The 20,485-nt window shown below is 31.3% G+C and overlaps 1 protein-coding gene and 1 long non-coding RNA gene across 3 annotated transcripts in view; one reads left to right on the top strand and one right to left on the bottom strand.

Annotated features, from left to right (window-relative positions):
* Positions 1-20,485, top strand: part of LOC126880259 (craniofacial development protein 2-like) — a 701,034-nt gene that overhangs the window by 679,347 nt on the left and 1,202 nt on the right. The window contains exon 7 of one of the 2 annotated variants that reach the window (XR_007696523.1): positions 3,554-3,961. The exons of the other annotated variant lie outside the window; for it this stretch is intronic. The gene's annotated coding sequence lies outside the window, so the exon portion shown is untranslated. The remainder of the gene's footprint in view (positions 1-3,553; positions 3,962-20,485) is intronic. 2 annotated transcript variants of the gene reach the window in all.
* On the bottom strand, positions 8,099-9,202 carry LOC126880278 (uncharacterized). Its single transcript, XR_007696533.1, has 2 exons — positions 9,061-9,202; positions 8,099-8,335 (listed from the first exon to the last, which is right to left on the bottom strand). It is a non-coding gene; the product is annotated as an uncharacterized LOC126880278 (long non-coding RNA).

The following is a 20,485-nucleotide window of genomic DNA, read 5'->3' as shown; positions in this document are numbered from 1 at the left end:
CGGAAGGAATGTACATACATAGCTATGCATGTATAGTTGTATATTATATACTTCTTAATAGTATGTACAGATTCAGATGAAATCTTCTGAAGCAGATGCATCCCCTGAAAATAATCCTGGGGCGCCCATGCAAGTATCTTGCAGAGTTAAAATCGCCCTTAAATCGCATGGCCTGTTTATTTTCTTTATATTTGAATATATAAATTTACTTTAAAGTCACGTCAATGATATTTTTTGTAATAACAATTTTTACCCTTTTGTTTAACTTTGGGGGGGATTTTTGGGGAAAATAACCGCTACCCTCCAGCCAGACCGGCATTTTTGTATTAGGCTATCATGGAATAGTCAGCTGAAAAATTTTCAGGTTGCCTAAAATACCTACTCAAAAATGTCTCACAGCTCTTGGACCATAATAATAATAATAATAATAATAATAAAGGCCTGCATTTGTTCCTAATATTATTTACATAATGAATATTTAAAAAACTCCAGGCGAGTTTCAGTTTAGGAAATGTACAATGCGACGCACAAGACATGTCAAAAACAAATAATAAAAACATAAAAGGGAACTCCCTCTAATTGGCTGTATACCATAGCAAAAAAAGGCTTTCTTTTGTAGCTGGTATATATTTATATAATATAAATTTTATTAAAAATACTTCTTCACAAAGATCCAAGTTGGACAAAAACCTTACATCACAGAATAACAAACGTTTTCGGTCTTGGCTGACCATCATCAGGTTAAACTCTAGATCGTTGTAGTTGAAACTAGCCACATAAATTGGTCACATGACCTTTGAAAAACAAATTTTAAGCCAATGTGCGTCTTCAATCCTTGCTGCAAGATTGGCACCGTGCACGTGCTGGAGTTAATCCGATTTCCTCACAATACCACCACATGCACGGTGCCAATCTTGAAGCATATATGAGATAATATTTTAATCATTTAACATCGACTTGTTGTCGCATAAGATTAAGCAAATATAGCTTAAAATTTGTTTTTCAAAGGTCATGTGACCAATTCCTGTAGCTAGTTTCAACTACAACGATCTAGAGTTTAACCTGATGATGGTCTGCTAAGACCGAAAACGTTCGTTATTCTGTGATGTAAAGTTTTTGTCCAACTTTAATCTTTTGAGAAAATTTTTTAATAAAATTTATATATACCAGCTACAAAAGGAAGTCTTTTTTACTTCTACAGTAAATAATAAAAAATTATCTAGGGATTATTCCATTTCAAATCACTCAATTTTGGATCAAAAAAACTTTTGGAAAAAATTGGTATATAGCATCTGCGGGATGTAGAAATACAACGTTTAAGCTCGAATAGTGTTCTTCTTCTTATTCTTCTTTTTTCGCAAAATGGTATTTATTTAAACAAATTTGCATTTTCTATCGTAAAGTATCAATGGAAAACATAATAACATGGGTAACCTCATAATAACATATGACGGGTAATATTACCCGCATGCACGAGAATGGAGGCTATAAAATTCTTAATTGCATGTCAAAAAATGTGCAATAACTGTCTCTTAAATCCTACCAAATTTCATTCTCATATCTCAACCGGTTTAAGAGCAATAAATAAATCGTCAGTTTGTAAGAAAAAAAATTCAACATCCAGTATCTCGGAAACGAAGCATTTGCGGACATATGTTTATAAAGCATACGGTCATTATTTTTTCATGCAGATTTACTCCTTTGTCGCACTTATTTAGAAACACCCTGTATTAATGAAGAACATGGCTAGTTGTTAGCCATAAAAAAGTACCTAACTTTTTTATTATCAAACATAAGCGACTGAATCAAAAAACAGAATGTTAAGAAAACCTGAGGCTACAGTTGAGATTTAATTAAAGTATTTTATAAATGCTAGAATATTGCATAGGGTGTGGTGAACTTTGAGAATAAAAGACAGTTTGGTTGGTACACTCATCGGTATATAATGGTAGTTTACCTGTCGAGCAAGAATATTATTACAGCGATTTTGTTAAAGAATAAGGCTATAATATATTAAAAAAATCGCTTAAATCGGACAACAGGTTTAGGAAATTCAAGACATCAAAAATTACCCATTTTGTGGGGTGGCCGACGTCATTATATGGCATTATAACAAATTATTTTGATTCAAAACAAGTGGACCCAGGTGTCTCCTATCGTAAAAAAGGTGTTTTTTTGAAAACTATTCTTTTGAGCGATCCATTGCTTTAAAAAATAAAAAAAATTGTAAAAGTATACTGTTGTGCCCAAAAACATACTGATTTTTTTTCAGATTTTTAGGATCAAAATTGAGTTCAGGGAACATTTTTGAATTTTTCAAAAAAATTTTAGGTTATGTAGGTAATTTTTTACTAGCTGCAAAATAATTATTTAGAGTGTATTTTTTCCGTTCTATTGAATGGCTGGGAGAGATTTGCCATTTTCTCTCCGGAAATTCCTCAAAATTCGAAAAAAAAACATTTTTTGGTGTTTCCCTCTCATATTTTTAGCGTTTACTAAGCGATCCTTTGCTTTAAAAGATCTGAAAAAATTATAAACATACATTGTTATGCCCAAAAACATACTGATTTTTTTAGACTAAAATTGAAGCCACAAATTTTTTTTAATTTTTCAAAAAAAATTTTTTGTTTGTTATGTATGTCATTTTTGGCAAACTTCGAAATAATTATATTTTCATATTTTTTTTTCATTATTTTGAATGGCATGGTTAGATTTGCCATTTTCTCTCCGGAACCTCCTTACAGTTCGAAAAAAAACACTTTTTTGATGTCTCCCCTTCCCCATATCTTTAGCACATAAACTGCATGTCAATAAATAACGATTTCTGGTATCCTGTTCGCTATTTCTAATAATTCTAATAACATGATCAGGTTTGCCATTTTCATACTAAAACATGCTCAAAATACAAACGCTATCTTTTGACATTATCTCTCATATCGTCATGAGGGGTGCCAAATCCGTTATGTGCATTTTTTATTTTTTTTTATTTGGCAGTTCGATTCCATTTTTGCCGCTCTATCGATTGGTACTATCCGTTTTGTGAAATTCGACCTAGAACTTGCACTTGCTTATCCTTTATGTGTTATAATTGTTATAATTGAAAGCATGTCAAAACTACGTATTTTTCACATTAAAATCAGTGTTATAATCAATATAATGGTAAGTACTGTTATTGTTTTCCTAATAAAACTAAGTAAGCACCTACTTAAAAACGACATCGCAAATTTTTTTTTCTCTCTTTTATGGCATAGACTTGGGTGTCAATTAGACAGTCACAACATCGCAAAATTAAACTCAAATTTATCCTTTTTTGTGTGCATTGGCATCGCAAAATTAAACTCAAATTTATCCTTTTTTGTGTGCATTGGCAATGGGGTACTAAATCTAAACGTTCGATGTTCTTCCTTTCAAGTATGTACAGAATTTATCAGTATTTCAACGATAAATTAATACCCTACCACAGCCAAGAAACTACTGAATATTATATAACACCTTTTTATCACTGGTGTGTTTGGCAATAAAGAATTTCATATATGTATTTTGTTTTTTACAGGAACTATGAGTTCTGCTTCACAGCGATCCATACTATTGCTAGACCTACCAGTAGGTAGAAGAAGTATAGATTCCAACATCCCTTCAACGTCAAAGATATCAATTTTATCTGATGTTTCCATATCCAAAGCTTACTATCCAACAAGCAAGAAACATACTTTTTACGGTACAGAAAATTGCCAATCTGCTGAATTGGATCTAGTTACTATGAAAACGTCTCCTTCCAAGTATGCTCCTTTTGGAGAGACAACAAATGAGGTTCATTGTGGTAATCAGATTGATGTACTTACTTGTGAAGAACCGGAAGTTTTGGAGTTCACTTCAAACCCCCCACCAAGGACTTGTTGTAATTCAAACCATATATTGGAAACCGGGTGCAACAGTCACGTATTACCACATATACCTACAGGTAAATTCATTCTAGATGCAGAGACTGGCATTTTAAAACTCGTAGATGTTAGAGAAATTGTCGAATCGAACAATTGTTATTTGTATGAAGTCAGTGCTCTATTTTTACCGAACGAACCATCTGAGGTACCTGAAAATCGAAATAAAAATAAGATACAACGGGTTTTAGGTCAAAAATACAACAGCCGTAAAAGGAAATGCATTGCTGATGACAACAGTAAATCCAAGTCTTACTATGACCTGTATACATTTTTTTTATTTATTTATTATTTATACATATGACCTGGCCTCTAGTGACTAATCCAGGTCGTTTTTTCCTGATGGGATTACAGATATTTTTTTTTTATATTTTTACATTTTTTACTCAACTATTAAATCTATTTTTATGACCTGTATACAGGAAGGTCTAAAAAAAATGCTTACATTCTGCAACCGCTAAGTCTGATAGGAGCTTTCTCTGCAGTTTGATATCAGAAGACAGACGCCACAGAGGCCACCAATTTATGCTCCTGTCGACTATCTAACTAAAATTCTGAAGACAACCATATAATGTGCATTATTTGGACTACACGTTTTTCAAAGACTATGAGAAGGTTTGCAATTATGATTCTATCAGGCCGGGAAAAAGAGCTGGAGACCCTACCGTGAATGACATCAGAGCTTTGCATTACAAAGATGGTGAAATATATAATAAACTACGTCAGCCAAATGACTGGCAGAAACTTCCTCAGCGTGTGCGAGTAAACAGTAATAGCTTGAAATCCCTGAATACTGAAGCTCGGAAAATCGAAGGCACAAAATTCGAGAATCTCCAATCATTGAAGCAATACCTGCACTCTGACTATCATGGTTTCTACGACAGTCTAACACCTTTAATCCTATACAAAACTGATGATGTCTGCTCTGTGTGTGTGGATGCAGTGTGGATCGTTAAGTGATTTTATATTATAAAGGTTTTGATCTCGGAATTGTTCTCGTAATTGTACTTAACTAAGCAAAATACTTATTTTCTAAGCGAAAGTGTTATTATTTAGATTATTATGTATGTACAAAATAATGTTTTACAAGACTTCTTAACATTAAGACTGTTTTAAAAATGGTAGGTACATTTGCATCTAGTGCTTAGCTACTTTATTATTGTTCTAACTAAAGACGAAAGAGTTTATTTTGTATCTTGTTTATTTTTCATATATTATGTATTTACTTCACTCCTTGAGGACGGATGAGATAAAGTGAACGCGATGTACGTTGATTTTGTAATACTTTTTTTTGTTACTTTAACTATGATAGTTTATAAAATGGGGGTCAAACTATAGCGTGAATATTATTTGAAGTAAGAAGCTTTACAGTGAATGCTTATGGATAGTGCTTTGACATCAAGTCTAATCGGTTGTCCCCTACAATAATATAAAAACCGTTGATTATTTTTTTGTATTCAAATATTAAGAGTGGTTCTGATTACATTTTTGCTATGAAAACATTGTGTAGTTTTTTTTTATAATTAATCTAAGGCAATTTTCTTGTAGTTTTAAACACAGTGTCAAGTTTAGCAGTAAATTTAGCTACGTGCAAATCCTTCATGTGCGTCCTATCACATGCAGGAGACTTGTGATACCGAAATATCCATTATGTGCAGATTTTGAGAAAAAAAATTCTGGTGCCTTAGTCTTTTGTTTATATGTAAAAAATTTACATTGGATATATGCAAAAATATATAATTTAATTTTCGGCATTCAAATTTTTTTCATAGGAGTAGTAGAATAAAATTAAAACAGTATTTTTGCTCTCCTGAAAAGTTACCGTTTTTCACATAAAGGATTTGGCACCCCACATGACGATATACAGGGTGACCAAATTGAAAAAAGGGACAACATTATTTTACATAAAAAGTCAGGAAAAACACAACTTCTGGTAAACCGATTCTTTCGGTTCAAAACCTTGGTCTTACACATCAAAAAAAGAACCTATATACCAAATTTGGTTGAAATCGGACTTTTAGTTCAAGAGTTATCGTGCTATTAGTCACATATGTATAGTCGCCATTTTGAATGCCTGCCATTTTTGTAAAAGGTAAAATCTGAGATGGCCTCATATCTAAATTTGAACGTTGATATGTATTGCCCACATAACAATGATGTTCGCATCATGTTCTACCCTAATAACACAAAACATTCCATGAATGTTCCTAGAATGTACACACAGGACATTGAAAACATTCCTGGAATGTCCCCAAATGCACACGAATGTCCCTGGAAAGTCCCAGGAAAGTGCTGTGTCAGCATTTTAAATATTCTTAGAATGTTCTGTTGGAACATTCCATGAATGTCTACGAATGTTCTTTGGACATTCACAGTCTATTTTTTAGACTGAATGTCTTGTTGGAACATTCCATGAATGTTCTTTGGACATTCACAGTATATTTTTAGACTGAATGTCTTGTTAGAACATTCCATGAATGTCTACGAACGTTCTTTGAACATTCACAGTATATTTTTTAGACATTCACTGAAATATATCGTCAGTAATGTGACAATACCTCCTATATGTTTTTTCATGAGGTTTGCAGGAGACGAAAAACATTTTTTAAGGTCACTTTCTGTTTTCGTACGTATTCTGACTTTTTTGTAGTAAATAGATAGTTGAATTTACTGCAAAACAAGTCAAAAAATATATGAAAACAGGAGGTGGCCGAAACAAGTTTTTAGTCTATCTTACAAATCTCTTGAAAAAAACAGATGAGGTATTGTCACATCACTGACGATATGTGGCCATACCAAATAATACATCCTTGATAAATATAAACATTTTTATTGCAAAAAATCTTTACATACATTTTTTAATGTAATTTACTGACATTCCTAAATATTATAAAAAAATGTGTCACATTTGCTTTGTAAACCTTTCTTTTGCTTTTCGTAGCCACATATTCCGTTTCCTTTCTGGTTTTTTGTAGACCACTTCTCTCAGCTGATTCTAAAAGAAAATAAAATAAAAGGTAATTTTTCTATCCTTTACAATTAACAATCAGAAGAAATATTATTTACAGGTAATAATACGCATAAATAATAATAATAAAAAAATAAATATTAAATAATATTTAAATAAATAATAAATAATATTTAATAAATAAAATAATAATAATTAACATTTTGTATTTTGACAACGACATCCGACGTGGAAGTAGAAACCTTAATAAAATTATTTTTTCAAGTAAATTGTGGCTTATTTCCTCATTAGAATAGTTAATTACAAAAAAGCCACAAAGAAATAGATTTTTCACAAACAAATAAGTATTTAGTATTCATTATATTTATTGTTTTTATTATTTACTTTAATGTCCTACTGGTACATTATTTGACAAATAATGACATTTCGAAGTCTGTTAAGTACGATATAACGCCCTTGGGCATTAAATTTAAATAACGACTTAGATACTGTCAAGTTGACAAATATCAACCTAAGTAAAACTATGGTTACCACAATTATGTTACTACTGTTACTGGTAAATGTACTTATTTAAAAACTAATCAATTCAAAATTCATTCAAATTTTTCGCATATAAAGAATAATTTAGTCAGACATTAAACGTTGAAGGCACCACAGGTATTATAATAATAACGCTTTCGGTCAACGTATATCCCTCAGGCCCTTGTTAAAAACACCATTGACCTCAAGCGTTATTATCCTTATAATACCCTTGGTACCTTAATAACTGTAACGTAAGATTATACCTTAATTCTTGTTTTCTATTTCTGATGTTTTTATTTATTTACATTGAATATTAATCTGTTTTGTTGTATAATCTACTTCGCAATAATTATGTGATATATTTGACTTAAAATGAATTCAAAAATTTTTTGCAGTTGGGCAACAATGTCAACTTAGATCTCCGATGTAGATAATGAATTACAACAGTATCTATATTGTACAGACTGTATTATTAATTAGGTTATTTATTTATTTATTTATTGAAATATACATCCACCAGGTATAAACCCATAAAGGTGTACATAAGAAAACTACATACATTGACTGAACACTTGATGACAAAATATAAAATAAAATAAAGAATAACCAAAAATGTTTCTGTTGTTAATACACATACACAATAATAAACAAAGACCTTAATAAAGAAAAATAACATGGCATCAATTCGATAAGCTATTGCGTATTTCGCGTTTAAAGATGTTAAAACCAAGAAAAAAAAATGCATATACCTGTGTGACATAAGCTATTGGAACAGCACAGTCTCTTAAACGAACAGATGAAAGTGAAGTTCTGTCAATATCTTTTTCTAAAAAGTGTTTTGAACATACTCCTCTATTAACAAATCTGATCTATACTTCATGTCTTCTTCGCAGGATCTTCTGGAAAGCTAAAAATACAAAATATATGCATTACTAAGCATTATTAACAAATTTTAGTTTTAAATAAAAAATATGATTAATGGACTCACAAAATATTATAAAACAGCTTAGAAATTGTTTATTAGTATAGTCGGTTCCCCAAACTCTGACACAACTGGCTAGTGATTTTAGTAGGTAATTTTTTTTGTTTTTGGCCAATTTTGCCAAAATTACAGTAATTATTAACTATTTAGTTATTATTTTTTTTTTGCCAATTTTACCAAATTGGCAAAATTATTTACTAAAATCACTAGCCAGTTGTGTCTGAGACTCAGTAGTACTGAGACTGAGTTTAGCAAATCGACTATAATATTCTGTGTATTCATTAGTTGGTACTGCATATTATAGTGTGTGGTCTACCATCCTATTTATAAAGGCATACATTAGCAAAAACGCAAAAAGAATTACTTTAGTTTTACAAATCCTATTGTTATTATCTCTATTTACTATTTTAGTTAGGAATAAGCGAAGTTTGTGGCTTATTCACAATTATTATTAAAATAATAAATGGATATGACCAATTATTAACTTATAAAATAAAATAATAATTCTTCTGATTTATGCCTTTTATTCACTTTGTTATATCTAGGTTACTTAAAAGATTTTTTATGAATAGTATTATTAGGGTATTAATAGTATTAATTTATTTTCTGAAATACAGGGCATGCCTTCGTTTACATATTTGCATACTAACCTTTTAATAGGGCTTTTCATTCACAGTCATTTGTTTGGAGCTTCTGTCATAATTGAAACGTTATTCCTGCAGATTTTTTTATCTACATTTGTTTCTGCTACTCCAACTGCGTTAAAAACAGGACACCATTTTATTCACTATGTTAATAATACTATTAAACCCAAACAGCACAAGTACATCCCTGGGACGTACCCGGGATGTACCACTAGGACATTCGTACCTCCTGAGGACGTAAGTTTCAGGTCCTGGGAAATCCTCGGTACGTACCGAGAACGTCCGATGTTACAAAATCATCCGTGCCCAGGACGTCCGACCGAACTCTCCTGGGGACGTCCGACTAAAACCTCCTTGGGACGGTCGTCCAAAACCTCCTTATGGAACCTCCGACCAAACCTTTTTAGGGCATTATGTAAAATGTTTTCAGAAATTTTAAACATGGCGTTTAATTACTATTAAACAATGTTGAAAAAGTCTAAAATTATTTTATATAAATTTACTCATAATTTTTAAAGATGAAATCTGCATTTAAAATGAAAAAACACATACCTATTACCTATATATTATCAAACAATTTTTTATTAAAATTTAACAAACAATAAGACGCCTTTTTATGTTCCTTCTCCTCCAAATTTTGATAATTCTTTTACCTACAATCATAGATAAAAGAATATATACCTAAGTTCCTATTTTATATAAAAACACTTATGCCATGATTAAAATCGGGTTTTTGCTGAAGTATGGTATCTAGCTGTACAAATTGTTCCTCTGTTTGCATTAGAAAGTTAATCTTTTGTAGAATGAATAGAACCTAACATCTCCTTCTATAACGGTTAACCTAATCCCTATCCTATGATTGGCCAGGCAGGGTTCTAGCTTGACATAATATGACACCGTTGCCGTATCCTTAATTTTTTCACAAACAACCACGTCACATAAAGAAATAGCTGCTTCAATAGTTTTAAAGCACCAAAAAAATAAAGTTTGGAAAAGTAAATAGTGAATACAATATCAGATAGTAAACAGTAAATGCAATATCAGTGTAAATACTGGATAGAAAAAACTCAAAAGAGGCATTTTAAATCAAAGTTCATTAAAATTGTTACAAAAAAAGATAAATAACGATCAACTGTATAAATGTTTTTAAATCAAAAGATAATTTAAATTCTTTTTATTAATGATTACTATTAAGACATTAATTGAAATTTAAATTATTCAGTAGATTGTATTCAAAGTTAACCAACACTGTTATAAATAAAAAGGGAGATCAACTGATAAATGAAGATAAACTGTATAAATTTTGTTTAGATTATAAATCTATCTCTATATATTAATCTTACTATTCTTGTATATTATACCATTGATTGGAATTATACAAGAATCAAACAATTATAGTATGGCAACACTGCAAATGCCAAATAACTGAAGGTTATTAAATCCATTCCTGAACTGGTCTCGATTCGTAATTCCTAGGGACGTCCGTAATCGTACTTCCTGGGGACGTCCGATTAAGGTCCCATTACATTCTGACTAGCGGGACCTGAAACAGACGTCATGGGGACGTCCGTAATCGTACTTCCTGGGGACGTCTGGATTTTTAATTCCTGGGAACGTCCGATTGAGGTCCCCGTACATTCGGACTTAATTGGGACCTGAAACGGACGTCCTCGGGATGTCATGTGCTATCTGGGAAGCTATTATAAAAGTATCCGAATTAAAAAAATATTTTTAAAAAGCACAAATAATAGAAACAACGATCCACGGCAAAGCAAGGTGACCAAGATGAAGATGCCAAGATGGCCGAAGCGAGGTCGTTGGTTGGTCGTTTTTAGTCACGTGATGCCCTCTCAAGCGCCATGCACAAAAATATATGCACGGCGAATTTGAAAATGAACGCAAAAGAAATAAATATAAATGCCTCTCTTGGGTTTTGCATAAGTTATAAGTATTTTTTTTATTAACAAAATCGCATTCCAAATTGAATATTCGCGAACAATAATTTTTATTACATTTGTATGTTTATAATATTGTATTAATTGAACTTGGAAATCTCTTTAAATTTGACATATTATTGCACTGTAGGCCTAAAGTGTCACTTAGTTTGTCTGGTATGTTATAAGTAATGTTGTATCTGTTACACGTATGTATTATTTCGCAACTTAAAATATAGGAACATTGGTAGTATGTTCACAGAATGTCTTATGGTAACATTCCAGGAATAATTTAAACAGATGTTCACCGAATGTTCCCTAAATGTCCAGGACATTCAAATATTGATAGAACTTTGGTAGTACATTCCTGGAATGTTGTGTGTTGTTAGGGTAAGCATATCCTGCCAACATTCGTCGAAGTATATCCTTTTTAGTATATGCGTAGTACAAGCATAGCATGTACCATAAAAAACATTCTAAATTTCATGTTCTTTGCATGTGCTTCGAAGAATATTCTTGCACCGAATATACTGAGCACATTCGTGTACGTAGTATCTCGGAATGTTCGTAAAAGTTTATTCTTAGAATATACCTTAATCGAATATTCTTAGTATATGCGTAAGTATATGCAAAAGTATATGCTTAACACATACTTGTATATACTTTTAAAATATCTTAAAAAGAATATACTGTATGTACCTATAGGAAGAAGAATAATGTTAGCCTATAGATTATCAACTTCGCGTTAAGAATAATTAATAAAATTTAGGTATTTTGGTAGGTACTACTGAACCTTCTAATTCATCATTTTTTTAAACCGTTTTAATTGTATGGTAAAAAAGTTTAAAACTTAATTCTATTGAAGAAAAATGAGAAATTCTCGTTTCGTTTTCAATTGAAATGAATACACCATTTTGATTTGAGTTTATACCATAAAAATATTTTTACCTATAATTTTCGGGAATCCGGAAACGGCCATTCATTGTTATACTGACCCTTGCATTGCATATTTTATACCTGCACAAGGGAAGGGGGTAGGTAACAAAAAGGCAAAATATGAAAATAGTTTCCAGTACAGTTAAGGCATTTATGTCTACGCTGCCTGTGCGGACGAAGCCATTGTAGTTCTAGCTACAAGGACTAAAACATTTTAAGAACATAAAAAGCAGCTTGAAAATAATAAATTCATATTGGTACTTAATATTTCCTAAATACCTAGTAAGTAAAAGTATGTATAATGTATATAGATACCTATAAATTTTAGTAATTTACATACATATTATATTATATATTTGGCTATTATATAATTATATAAGCAGCAGTTTTATTTTGATGTGCACATAATAACTAAATATATTACTTATATTTTATATATAGGCTACTTACCCATATAATATTTATTATACATAGGTACCTATATAACTAACTAAAGTTTATATATTTTATACTTACTTTTTACGTAATATTGTAGAATGTAATAACTATACATTCTCATATGCAATTATAGAATATGTAAATATAATATATTAGTAGAACCTAGGATGAGATTGGGTGATGTTGAAAACATACTTCTGAGAAATATAGCACATCCTTGGAGTATTCTTCCCATATACTAAAAATATGTGCGATAGTACATTCTAAGTATATACATAGAAGGTATATAGCACTTCCTTGGAATATTCTTCCCATATACTAAAAATATGTGCCCTAGTACATTCTAAGTATGCAACTAGAAGGTATATAGCACTTCCTTGGAATATTCTTCCCATATACTAAAAATATGTGCGATAGTACATTCTAAGTATATAAATAGAAGGTTTATAGCACCTCCTTAGAATCTTCTAAAAAGTATGTTCTTGGTATATACTGAAAAGAAGTGCGGTAGTACATTCTAAGTATATACATAGAACGTTTAAGTACTGTAATGTAGTATATACTCAGTATATGCTCTGCACATTCGCAATGGTAATTACGCATATTCTAAGTATATACTTTTTCTGAAAAGTATGTTCTATGAATCTACTAAGAACATGAAATTGTTATGTGGGTGTATACATGTACCAAATTGTATTTTTGTATCATTAAATGTGCAATTCTTATAATATTTGCACGAATCTGCAGCACTAAAATAGGTTCATATCCGTCAAATTTCAAAGTGAATTACCCAAAAAATGATGCACTTTTTGGAGAACACTCATTACAACTTTTTTAAAGTGTTTAAAAAATGTGTGTACCTGTGTGCGTTTTTAAAAAGTTTGTAGCGTCAATAGTAAGCAAGTTACGCTCAAAACAAAGTCACCCCCTAATTAGCATCAAAAATGATTTTATTCCTTTTTACTTCATAAGATGTGGTGTATGTGTAGTTTATGTCTTCAAGTTTCATTGGTTCAAAGTTTTTATTTTTGAAGGGACTGTAGTTGAAAGGACTTGAACTAGTCAATAATCACGAGTGTGTGTAAATTTAGAACAGCCATATCTTAACCAATTTTTGCCTTACAAAAAAAAAACAAAAAATCCAAAATACTCAGAAAAGCAATCTTGGCATTCGCATAGCTAATTTATAACAAAGAAAAAAATTGATATTGCGTCGTCGGGGATGAAAAAATATACGTTAAAATTAGCCCATTAGCGCCCAGCGTTACCATATGGTAACGTAAAACACATGATTTTTAAAAATTCTGCAGTATGCCCATGGAATTAGTCAGCCACATATTTTGAGAACTATCGTTTCAGGAATACTTCAGGCACCTATAAAACGTAACGGATTCGTATTTTAGTATTTTTGTCAACCACCGAGAGATAATCATATGACAGTGTGGTTTAAATTTATAGAAAAAGATGGACGTCCGTTTTGCGTAAGCAATTTTTGATAGTCTTCAAGTAACTATATTTGCATATTTAAAAAAAAACTAAGTTTATGATACCCCAACTTATTATAAATTGTTGTATTTGATCAACAATTAAATGTAGCGAATTCGGTAGGAATAGTCAAAGTACGCCGTTACCATATGGTTGCGGTGGGCGCTTACGGAGTCATAGTCTTATTTTTTTTCAGTCGTGGATTTTTGTTAGCACAAGCGATAGTGTTACTGGTGCGATGGAAAGATAACTCTGTTGTTACAATAGCATCTACGAGTTGTGATGGTTCAGCATTGGGCACGGTAAAAAGATTTTCTCATGAAGAAAAAGGCCACATTCAAGTAAGTCGGCCTCACTATATTGCTGAATACAACAAAATATGGTGGGTACCGACTGGATCGGTCAAGGTGTTTCAACCTACCGAGTAGCAATTTGCAGTAAAAAATGGTACTGGCAAATTGTAACATAGTTGTTGGATGTTGCAGTACATAATTCATGGCATTTATATAAAAAAATATATCCTTGCTATCGTTTAGGAGAGAATTGACCCAAGTTCTTCTCGCAAGATATGGAAGTCGTCCCTTATATACAGGAAGACCTAGTCTACATAGACAGAACTTGCCAGATCTTCGTTTTGATCGTTTCGACCATTTGTTACATCAAGCAGTAGAAGGCGATGTGCTGGAGACAGATGTACAACATCTGGACGAACAATGTGTAAAAAATGCAACGTTGGTTTGTGTATTAATTGTTTTATAGGATACCAGACCAGACGATGAAAATATTCTCAAATAAATATTTAAAAAAATTAAAAATTTTGGTTTCAACGATCCTAAAAATTCCTTAAGCGCCCAGCGTTACCATATGGTACCACCATATAATTTAAAAAAAAAAGAGAGGAAACCGAAAAACTTGTTTTTTTTTTGGATTAAATTATTAACATTTTCATCGAATTAACCCTAAAAGTAAAGATTTTTAAATAAAAAAAAAAACTTGGGCGTTAATGGGTTAAGTCCGGAAGTGGAAAAACTGACTAATTTTAAGCAACTTTTGTTCCATAATATACAGTTTTTTCAATAACGCCTGGTACTTTATGTCTCCGTTAACAGCCGGTTAGCTAACCGGGGTTTAATCGGGACCTCTTTAGGGTCTCTTGCGTTGTAATAAATGCAATTATAATTATTATTATACTTATTTATAATTATAATACTTAATACTTGTAATTGCGAAAAGCCCCAGATACAAAGTTTACTACCTTTTATCCAATTGGAATAATTGAAATAAAAATATAATGAACAATATTTTAAATCTAAGACTTTTCCTTAATAAGCTGCTTTCTGGCTGCATCCCGTATCTCCGGATTTTACAATATATAATCACAGAGACGACGAAAATAGAAGAAAGCAAATAGAGGACAGTTAGGCCACGCATTTACCTTCTCTTCGTCTAGGAAAAGGACCGAAAGACAGTTTCTAAATACTCAAAACTGAGTAAAAATGAAAAAGATAAAAAAGATCAAGCCAGGTTTTGTTTATATTTGATTCAGAGTTGGACCACCATCTCCATATAGCTATATCAGCATCCTTATGCATCATCAGTGAAGTTTATGCAGTCACACCTGCCTTGATCTTTTTTATCTTTTTCATTTTTACTCAGTTTTGAGTATTTAGAAACTGTCTTTCGGTCCTTTTCCTAGACGAATAGAAAGTAAATGCGTGGCCTAAGTGTCCTTTATTTGCTTTCTCCTATTTTCATCGTCTCTGTGATTATATATTGTAAAATCCGGAGATACGGGATGCAGCCAGAAAGCAGTTTATTAACGAAAAGTCTTAGATTTAAAATATTGTTTATTATATTTTTATTTCAATTATTCTAATTGGTTAAAAGGTAGTAAACTTTGTATCTGGGGCTTTTCGTTGTTTTCCTCGTAATACGAGAGATCTCGCTAAATTGCGTCTCAAAAGGTGGATTCATTGCATTGCGATGGTTTGCCTTAAAATAGGCAGAATGTTTATATTTCCTTCAGAGTTGTGACTGCATAAACTTCACTGATGATGCATAAGGATGCTGAAATAGCTATATGGAGATGGTGATCCAACTCTGAATCAAATATAAACAAAACCTGCCTTGATCTTTTTTAACTTGTAATTGCATTTATTACAACGCAAGAGATCCTAAAGAGGTCCCGATTAAACCCTAGTTAACTAACCGGCTGTTAACGGAGACGTAAAGTACCAGGCCTGTCAATATTTTTCGAGTTAAATGCGAGTGAATATGTTCATTTTTTAACATAAAAATCACGGTTTTAGATGGTTTTTCGCAAATAACACAAAAATGTTCTTAGCAAAAATATAGCTTATAAAAAAATTTAAAAAACTTGTTCATGCAAGTCTGTAGATCTAGTAGAGGAAGAGTTGAAGCTCGAGAAAAGTGGGTTCTTATTTGTCAAATTCTAAATCGGACATTTCAACGTGAAATAACCGAAAAATATAACTTTTTTAAAGTCTTTAGAAAAAGCTTGCCAGTAACGCTGAAAATAAAGTTGGTCCCTTTTTTTTTGGTAAAAAACATCATAAAAATCTCCGCTTAATTAGTATCCCAAGTGAAATTAATCGTTACAGCTTTACAATTTACTTCACTTATGTATGTATAAGTATTTATATGATCTGGAAGTTTCATCATTTCAAAGTGATTATTTGTGAAAAAAATTGATTTTAAATAAAAAATAATAATTTGAAATTTTGAAGGAAATGCCTTTTTTCAAAAATTTTCCTAAGAACATATTTTCGACAAAATACTTACTTTTTGAGTTATTTGCGAAAAACCGTCTAAACACGTGTTTTTTTTTGTTTAAAAATTAACATATTCACTCGTAAAAAACTCGAAAAGTAGATATTGACTTAAGTAACAAAAACTTTGAACAACTTAACTTTATAGTTACTTACATTTCGTCAGTTTATCCACTTCCGGACTTATTTTGAACGTATATTTTTTCACCACCGGGAAGGGTTGGCACTTCCCTAGGGCAAAAGCACACGTCGACACAATATCATTTTCTTCTTTGACTTGTTAGCTATGTGTACGCCAAATTTCATGTTAATCCAAGCTGTTCTTTAAAAATCAGAGGTTGTGCAATATTTTACCGTGAGTGAATGGAGTAATAGTTCAGTTTAATGAGAGAAATATCGGTTCGTACACTTATAGTCGAGGAAATAAAGCTGAAAAAATGGCAAATCCTCGCAATTTTTTCGTCCAGTATCGATTTGTACAAAAATTTGGGATTAGGCTCATTACACACTATAGTTCATTTTCTATATTGAGCCGTTGTACGCTTTTGTTTTTTTAAGGGTGAAAACTACCCCTAATTGTACAAAATTATAAAATAACATTTTAAACTTTAATATTGTCAACATTTGGTTCTTATTCGTTACGTAATGATTGTTTTATGTTTTAAGATATAATATCAATATTTCAACCCTTAAAACCACCCTTGTTGGAGCTATATATAAAAAATTTACTTATCCTAAAAGAATAATTTCGGCTTGCATCGATTTACATAAAAATTTGAGATTAGGATGATCTCACCCTGTACTTTATATTCTATATCATGCTTAAGGGCGTTGATTATTTTTAGGGGCGTAAACTACCCCTTATTGTCAAAAATTATATAAAAACATTGTAAACTTTAATATGGGTAAAATTTGGTTTTGATTGGTTAAATAATAATTTTTTTATACTTTAGGATATTATATCATAATATTTCAACCCTTAAAAACCACCCTTAATAACATTACAGTTTTTATAAGTAGATATTTTAATAGGTCTATACAGAAAAAAAGTAGAATTAAAGAATTGCAAAAACATTTATTTATACAAAAATACGAATTTACAAATATGTACAAATACAAATACAAATAGTTTTTTAGTCATCTTCCAGTATACGAACAGGTTCTGTGGTATTATACATACATTGAAAATTATCCATAAGCTACTATCCGAATTTTTCGAAAAAAAAAAAAATTCGTTTTATAAACATAGCTCCTTTATTTTTGGCGATAAAAAGTTTTTTAAAAAATGACTTTGTAGGATTTTTGAAGAGTTATAAGACTGTGTAAACTAAATTCCGTAAGATCCCTTAGTTTTTAATTAGGGTGGGTTTAAAGGGCTCGAATATGGGGGTGTTGGCTCGTAAGTAGAGGATTTAAACAGCTATATCTCGCTAACTGTTCACTGTAATGAAAATCTATGCACAAGGGAATTTTAGTTATTAAAAAAGCTACAGTTTAGTGGTCCATAATTTTTTTCGTATCTCCAGTATTTTCGGATATATTTTGAAGTAAAAGGTGAAAAATGTGAAATCCCAAAAAAAAATTTTTTCTTTAAACTCCAATTTTTCTAAAATTAGGCCTTTTTGAATAGGTCAAACTTCTTAAGTGTATTGATAATTCAAATATAAAAGGAACTACAGAAAGGTGAAGACCAATTATTAATTAAGAGGGTAGTTAGGGGGTTGTTTTCGCTGATTTTTTCATAGAGAAAAGCAGGTACCGACCTTTTTTTGATCATAAGTCACTTAATTTTCAGGCTAGAAACTTTTTATTGATATTTTTTGAGAGACTATATACTTGAAAAAAGATTATTCAAGTTTTCCTCAAAAAATGCAAAGATTTTCCGTTATTTTACTTTGAATATTTCAAATTATGCATTTGACGAAAAAAGCTAACTTTAACATGCCGTATCTCGGTTTGTATTGGTCTTAAAGATATTACAGAAAAAGAATTTGGTTTGTGTTACTAAAATATACAATTTTGATATCCACAGTTTTTTTTATTAAATGCATATTTTTCGAGGTATTCTCAAAAAATCCTCTAAAAAAGTCGATTTTTTCATCGAAAAACTGTTACTTTCAAGCGCGAATAACTCGAAAAATATTAGTTTTACAAAGAAAATGTAAAAAACATTTTTTTCTTAGAATCACATTTTACATCGATTTACAAGGTTAAAATCTAATTAAAAATTCCCGCCCCCGAGATGGGGTGGCAACCACCCCAAGGTTTTAGCGTACAGCGGCATGATATAGAAAATGATCCTTGGACTATTCCCTACCTTCTGTGAAAATTTCAAGTAAATCCATGCTGGACGAAAAAATTGCGAGCCAAAATGCTTCATTTCCTCGACTATTAGGGGATCAAAGTAATAATAACTACCATTTTTATATCTACCTACGATTGATACATTTTTAATTTTACAAGATAATAAAATATTACTAATATTTCTGGTAATTTCGGTATTGTCAATTTTTTTTTCGTCACCTGCCGGCGCCTTTTTGGTTCGGCGCCGGGGGCACCGCCCCTCTCCGCCCTTATGGACGGCGCGGCCTTGTACTTAAATATCTAAATATTTGCAATTTACTTTTTTATGCCTACATTATTTTTCCCTGCCTTTTGGTAGGGGAGCCCAAGAGGGGATTTTTTGCAGTTACTCGAGCGCGTCAGATTATCATATGGGGAGAAACCTGGTACCTGCAGATGTACCTCTACCATATATTGGCTCTTAACACAGGGGAGTTCGTTAAGGGGGGCCCGAAAAAAAAATCGATCCTTAAAAAACTCGAAATTGTTAGATTAAGTTAATAAGGTAAGTTAATTACATGCAAAAGAGTGTATATTTCAAAAATCTGACGATTTGAGCCGGGCGTAAGGAAATGGGTGAATCCCAAAGTTTCACAAGAAAAAAGCGAATATTTCGCGAAATTAATGACGGATCGAAAAACTAAAAAATATGTACTCAATATTTTTTTAAAATCTATCGAATGATACCAAACACGACTCCCAGGGAGAGGGGTGGGGGGTAAATTTATTATTTTTAATACGAATCCCGCGATATTTCGCGAAATGAACATCATATCGAAAAACTGTAAAATACACTTACTCAATATTTTTGAAAAATCTATCGAATGGCACCAAACACGACCCCCACGGAGGTGGGGCGGGAGGTTACTTTAAAATCTTAAATAGGAGCTCCCATTTTTTATTGCAGATTTGGATTCCTTACGAAAAAATAAGTAACTTTTATTCGAAACATGTTTTCGAATTATGTATAGATGGCGTTATAATCGGAAAAAACGATTGTTGGAAATGGAAAATTAAATTAAAAAATGGCAAGCGCCCGCTAAAATGGAAAACTTTACTTAACTTTTTTTGGTTTTAGGACCTACTTTTCACAACCCAGTAGGTCCCCATAACGCTCGAGTGACTGCACTTAGCATACTTTGCTTCCCTACCATTTGGTTACTAGTCAGTTAACTAATTTATCTTTTGATTATTACATGCACTTGGATTATTAAATAAATTTGATTATTACTTAGACATAAGTCTTGATAATTTTAAATTGATTAAGTACATATTTTTTAAAGTACATTTATTTTTTTCCAGAGATAGATACTTTCTGTAGTCATTTATTAATAATAAATGAATATTTTTTTAGTGTGATGAATACCAAAATTCATTGGGTAATGTTTTTCTCAGAGTAACATCTGAAAATTATTTTGGTACTTTAAATTTTTTATGATTAATAATTTGATTTAACTATATACATTGACTATTAATTACTTTATTATGAGTATTTATTTTTGATTT

The sequence above is a fragment of the Diabrotica virgifera genome, chromosome 2 (genome assembly GCF_917563875.1).
Source record: "Diabrotica virgifera virgifera chromosome 2, PGI_DIABVI_V3a".
In the NCBI taxonomy this organism is placed as follows: domain Eukaryota; kingdom Metazoa; phylum Arthropoda; class Insecta; order Coleoptera; family Chrysomelidae; genus Diabrotica; species Diabrotica virgifera.
The sequence above is the reverse complement of the archived record's forward strand: the minus strand, read 5'-3'. Positions and strand labels throughout refer to the sequence as shown.